Consider the following 5,175-nt stretch of genomic DNA (forward strand, 5'->3'; position numbering starts at 1 on the left):
TTAAAAACGATAACTGGTATATCACTGGGATATCTTGGCAAAACATTAGCAATGTGCTGAACATCATGCGGTAAAGTTAGAACATGTCCTTTATAAGCTTTTTGCCCTCCATTTGGCTTAGTATAAACTTGAATAATAGGAAATGCTCTAGCAATAAGCATTTCTTCAACCTGTGTTAAACCTTGCAGTTCCAGTGGAACTTTACTTGGAATCATATCATTTTCAATACTAAATTTCTTTGGCCGAGTTTTATCTCTTTTACATCGTACGCATTCATAATTACTTTTATCATTTGGAGTCTTACAAAGTGGCCAGCCTTCCTTACAAGTGTTGCACTGAAAAATAGTCATTTCTAATTTTTTGTGAAATTTATCACCCACCCTGGTAAACTAACTCGGGTAATACTAGGGTAATACTCAAGTAATTGACGTGAGGTATACCCGAAAATCCCGATGAGCAATTTACTCGAGTATTTCGGGTCGAAAAATTCCAAAAATAGAAACCCATCTTACCCGGGTAACTAGGGTTCTCGGGTTTACCTGATTTACCCGTTTGCTCACGTCAGCCTCTTTACAGTTCAAACTCGGGTAAATCAGGTTTAAATATCAGTGGTTTTTGCGAAACATACTCGAAATTGTTTTGTTAAAATACCGCAAGAAAAAAGAGGAAGCATCACATTATGCATTACTTTACTTGATATATTTTGAGAATAATCACTTAAATATTCACAAATACAGTTTAACAGCGTAAGAGTAATCTAGCTTCGAAATACACGATTTACAAACATAGACTGTCAACAAATCTTTTGGGGAAAAATAATTTAGCTCTTTTATCAACTTAATGTAAAGTCTGTTCCAACTAATTCAGAAAAGGCATTTTCTAGTTTTTGAAAATAGAAACGATAGAAAGATGTCATAATAAAAGTAAAAATTCGTCCAAAAGATAATTTTGAATGGATTAATAAGGCAAGTCTTAATGATACTGTTAAGTTAGAAATAAGTGCAACGAACCTAGCGAACTCAAATCAATCTGTTCAAAATTATCTTTCCAACGCGATATTACTTTAAAATATAATAATAATAATGTTTAAAAATGTGACTTGCAGCTGACAAAAGTCAGCGAAAATGAGAATCTTTTATGAAAATTGATTTCCTTAAAGCAGTGTCAAGAAAGGTTATCCTTCAAAATTTTTGATAAAATTAATATAGTATAAAATGAAAGTAAATTGATATAAATTCTAAATTCATAAATTGTAAATAATTTGTCTACTTTAACACATTTCATAGAATGAAAAAATTACTTTTACATGATTGTTCTTTAATTGATTTTTGATACATTCAATGTCCCATCGAATGTATAAGAGGTTCCAGTTCAAAGGTAGATTACAGTTGCACTCATTTGACATGAATAACCAGGAATAACAACTGTTTGGAACACATTATACAAGAAGCTGTCACCATCTAATATAGACACGGGGAGCGTGTTTGAGACTGAAGATTCATATTGCAAAAGAAATGTGAAAACAACATCGCAAATTTGAGTTGAGTTAACCGAATTTGTCGCTGTCACGAAACTCCATTGACTTTCTTCACCTTAAAAATTAATGATAAATAATGATGTCATGGAAATTCAGTAAGGTTTTGAAGCGTTTTCCATTATTGCATACATTTAATGTCTGAATTTCCCTGGGGAGGGGTACTGTCACTGGCGTGTCACTGGTGTTCAAAAATGGACCCTAGACAATTTTTAGCTGATTTCAAAAATTTAGTGAATTTTAAAATATCCCAAGTACTTTAATGAGATAAACTTTCGCAGGGATTAAATTTCGCGGATTTGGGTGTCATCCGCGAAAATACGCGAAATTTAATCCCAATGGAAATTTGGAAGGGCCCCATCCGCGAAATATTTCTAATCAAAACTCAAAATATGTCAAATAAATACTTTTTGAATGGTTACTTGCATGAAAAAAGCGCAAATAATGTGTATTTCAACAACCAATATGCATGATTTGACAGTATAAAGATACAATATCGTGAAAATATTGCCACCCAATAGTGCCGACCGCAAAATTCTATCCCCTTAAAGTATTTCTTTACTTATAAAAGAGACTCTGGTCTGCGACACATCCCCCTCTTGCCTGAGTGCCCTGGGGAGTCCTTCAACAAAAATTTCAAACCCTCAGAACTTGAAATGGCTTACCTAAAAAATAGTATACTGGAATATATCATATAGTTGGCCTGTTCATCCGCCCAAATATCTTCGTATTGAAAAATAACACTTACTTGTTAAATGGGGAAGAATTTTCATCAGCTTTCGAATTTTGATTCAGTTGGTACTATGGTTGGAAGAGCCATGTCTAAAAAAATATTAGAATTTCTCATTACTGAATTGTTACCACAAACTCCATTTCAAATGGCTTTTTTAAGAATTTACGGAAGGCTACAAATTCTTGTTCACAGCCTTCAATGTACTGAGCTATACAGACCAAATATTTGTGATTTTTACAGTTCGGCCATCTGTTTAACGGGCATCTTTCAACATCTGAATAGTTAAACAGACATTCGGTACTTACTTGGCTTGCGGTGTAATCTGAGTGAATTGTCAATTTTGAATTCTTTGTGCATTTTAGCTCTTGTTGGGGTTGAACCTGTCAAAAAGAAATGAATATCAAAAAATATTTTTCATTTTATATTGTTCTTTCCTGAGTGAGGGAAGCAGGGTACGCATGCTTTATTGGATTCTCTTTCTTGAGCTACACCCATCCAAAAACTATCAGTTACTGTCAGTTATTCCCTTCTGAACCTATATAAGTAAAAAAAAAATATCTAACTACCTGAATGACACACCACAACCTAATTTCAGACGTTTCTAAAGCATAGTAAGTAAGGAAAATCTAGTTATTAGGCCGGCCCAAAAAATATGTTTCCTGTCTAAAAAAATCGAAATGGAGAAGTTCCAAAGAATTTTGCTGTTACTCAGCTAAATTCGGACCATTTTTGAAGTCTCGAGCTTGCCTTAAAGTTTTCAGCCTTGTTTTGAGGGTAAAACTCATGACCACGCCCCTAAGAATCAAAATTTTAAAAAATGAAAAAATACCCCAGATATTCACCCAAGGAACAAGTGTGCAAAATTTCAGCTGAATCAGAATATTTTTGAAGTCTCAAGCCTGCCCCAAAGTTCTTAGCCTCGTTTTGAGGCTAAAACTCGTTACCACTCCCCTAAGAGTCAACATGTTGAAAATATGAAAAAAAGCTCCCAGGTATTCACCCAAGGAACAAGTGTGCAAATTTCAGCTAAATCTGACCATTTTTGAAGTCTCCAATCTGCCCAAGAGTTTTTAGCCTCACTTTGAGGCCAAAACTCATGACCACGCCCCTAAGAATCGAAATTTTGAAAAAATGAAAAATCTATTCCCAGATATTCACCCAAGGAACAAGTGTGCAAAATTCAGCTGAATCGGAATATTTTTGAAGTCTCGAGCCTGCCCCAAAGTTTTTAGCCTCGTTTTGAGGCTAAAACTCATTACCACACCCCCCCCCCAAGAGTTAACATTTCGATAAGAAGCAAAAAAAATATCCCCAGATAATCACTCAAGGAACAAGTGTGCAAAGTTTCAGCTAAATCGGACCATTTTTGAAGTCTCGTGATAATGCCCCTAAAAATCAAAAATTTGAAAAAAGGAAAAAAGAAAACAAAAAAACCCAGGGCTCCCAGGGATTCACCCAAGGAACAAGTGTGCAAAATTTCAGCAGAATCCAACCATTTTTGATGACGCCAGCCTGCTCACTGCCCCAAACAAAGTTTAGCAGTGACAGACTGACAGACTGCACGGACATACTGACAGACATTCTCAGATTCTAGCTTAACTGAATCTGAGATGCACTATTTGGGATGGTTGGCCTTCAGACAAAATATGACAAAACATGCAACTGTGTTCGGACAAAAAACCAGTCATAGTAGACAAATTTCCACGCTGGATTCCGACTGTTGTTGTTGAAGTAGAAGGTGTCGTAGTACTCTAGTGAGATACACCACAAACAAACACTCTCAGATTCTAGCTTTAGCTAAAGGTTAAAAATTTCCAGGAAACAATTTATTGGGATTACTTTATAGACTTACTTGCAAAAATAATACAACTGAGATATATTTTTGGCACCTAAGTTCAAAGAACACTCTGAGGCTGAGAAAAGAGATTGATCAGAAGAATAACCATGAATCATACCAACTTCCCTGCCCTGTCAATTTATTAAGAAAATAAAGAATGATAAAAGCATACCTTTTTTTCTTCATCCAGTCATAGTCATTGCCTTTGGAAAATTGTAGACGATTTTCTTCATCCAGTTGTCAAAGTAAATTGTAAATGAGAAGTACTAAGTGACGTGACCTTCCATGTTGAACTCTCTCGCAGAAAGAAAAAAAGCGCGCTCTAAATTCTCGATCGTGAAAAAAATATTTTTGCGGACGCAAAGGACCACTCAAAATCGTCCAATAACCCGAGTTCTTCAGGTAAGTGCTCGGTGCGCAGGCGCGCGCTAACCTGGGTTTCCCGACTTTTAAGGTAAACCCGAAATACTCGAAAAAACAACAACCTGAACAACCCGTGAATTCGGGTTAACCCGATTTACTGGAAACGAACCGGACTTCCAAAAATAGCAATTTCAGGTAAGGTCGGGTGAACCTGATACACCCGAAATTGAACCCGAGTTGATTTACCAGGGCAAAAAGTCGCCATTCTTTTCTGTATTTTGCCTTTTTTTAGCATGATTACGTTCACGCTGCTGAGCCTTTATTTTCTCTTTATTCTTCTCATAATATTCTTTTTGTTTCTCATAATATTCTTTTTGTTTCTCTTTACGCAAATCTTTTGTTTTATCATGATTACGTTCACGCTGCTGAGCCTTTATTTTTTCTTTATTCTTCTCATAATATTCTTTTTGTTTTTCTTTACGCAAATCTTTTGTTTTATCATGATTACGCTCACGCTGAGCCTTTATTTTATCTTTATTCTTCTCATAATATTCTTTTTGTTTTTCTTTACGCAAATCTTTAGTTTTGGCGAAATATTCTGACGCTTTTGTTTTTGCAAATCTTTTGTTTTGGCTAAATATTCCTTACGCTTGTCTTTTGTCTTTTCATAATAGTTTTTTTTATCCTCACAGTTGTTTTTGTAATAAT

The 5,175-nt window shown here is 35.2% G+C and overlaps 1 long non-coding RNA gene across 1 annotated transcript; it reads right to left on the bottom strand.

Annotated features, from left to right (window-relative positions):
• Positions 1 to 986: 986 nt before the first annotated feature.
• LOC136802062 (uncharacterized) lies at positions 987 to 4,956 on the bottom strand. Its single transcript, XR_010845949.1, has 4 exons — positions 4,277 to 4,956; positions 2,573 to 2,647; positions 2,283 to 2,356; positions 987 to 1,592 (listed from the first exon to the last, which is right to left on the bottom strand). It is a non-coding gene; the product is annotated as an uncharacterized lncRNA (long non-coding RNA).
• Between the last annotated feature and the right edge of the window lie 219 nt (positions 4,957 to 5,175).

Source organism: Clytia hemisphaerica, unplaced genomic scaffold (genome assembly GCF_902728285.1).
Source record: "Clytia hemisphaerica strain Z4C2 unplaced genomic scaffold, Clytia hemisphaerica genome assembly, whole genome shotgun sequence".
In the NCBI taxonomy this organism is placed as follows: Eukaryota; Metazoa; Cnidaria; class Hydrozoa; order Leptothecata; family Clytiidae; genus Clytia; species Clytia hemisphaerica.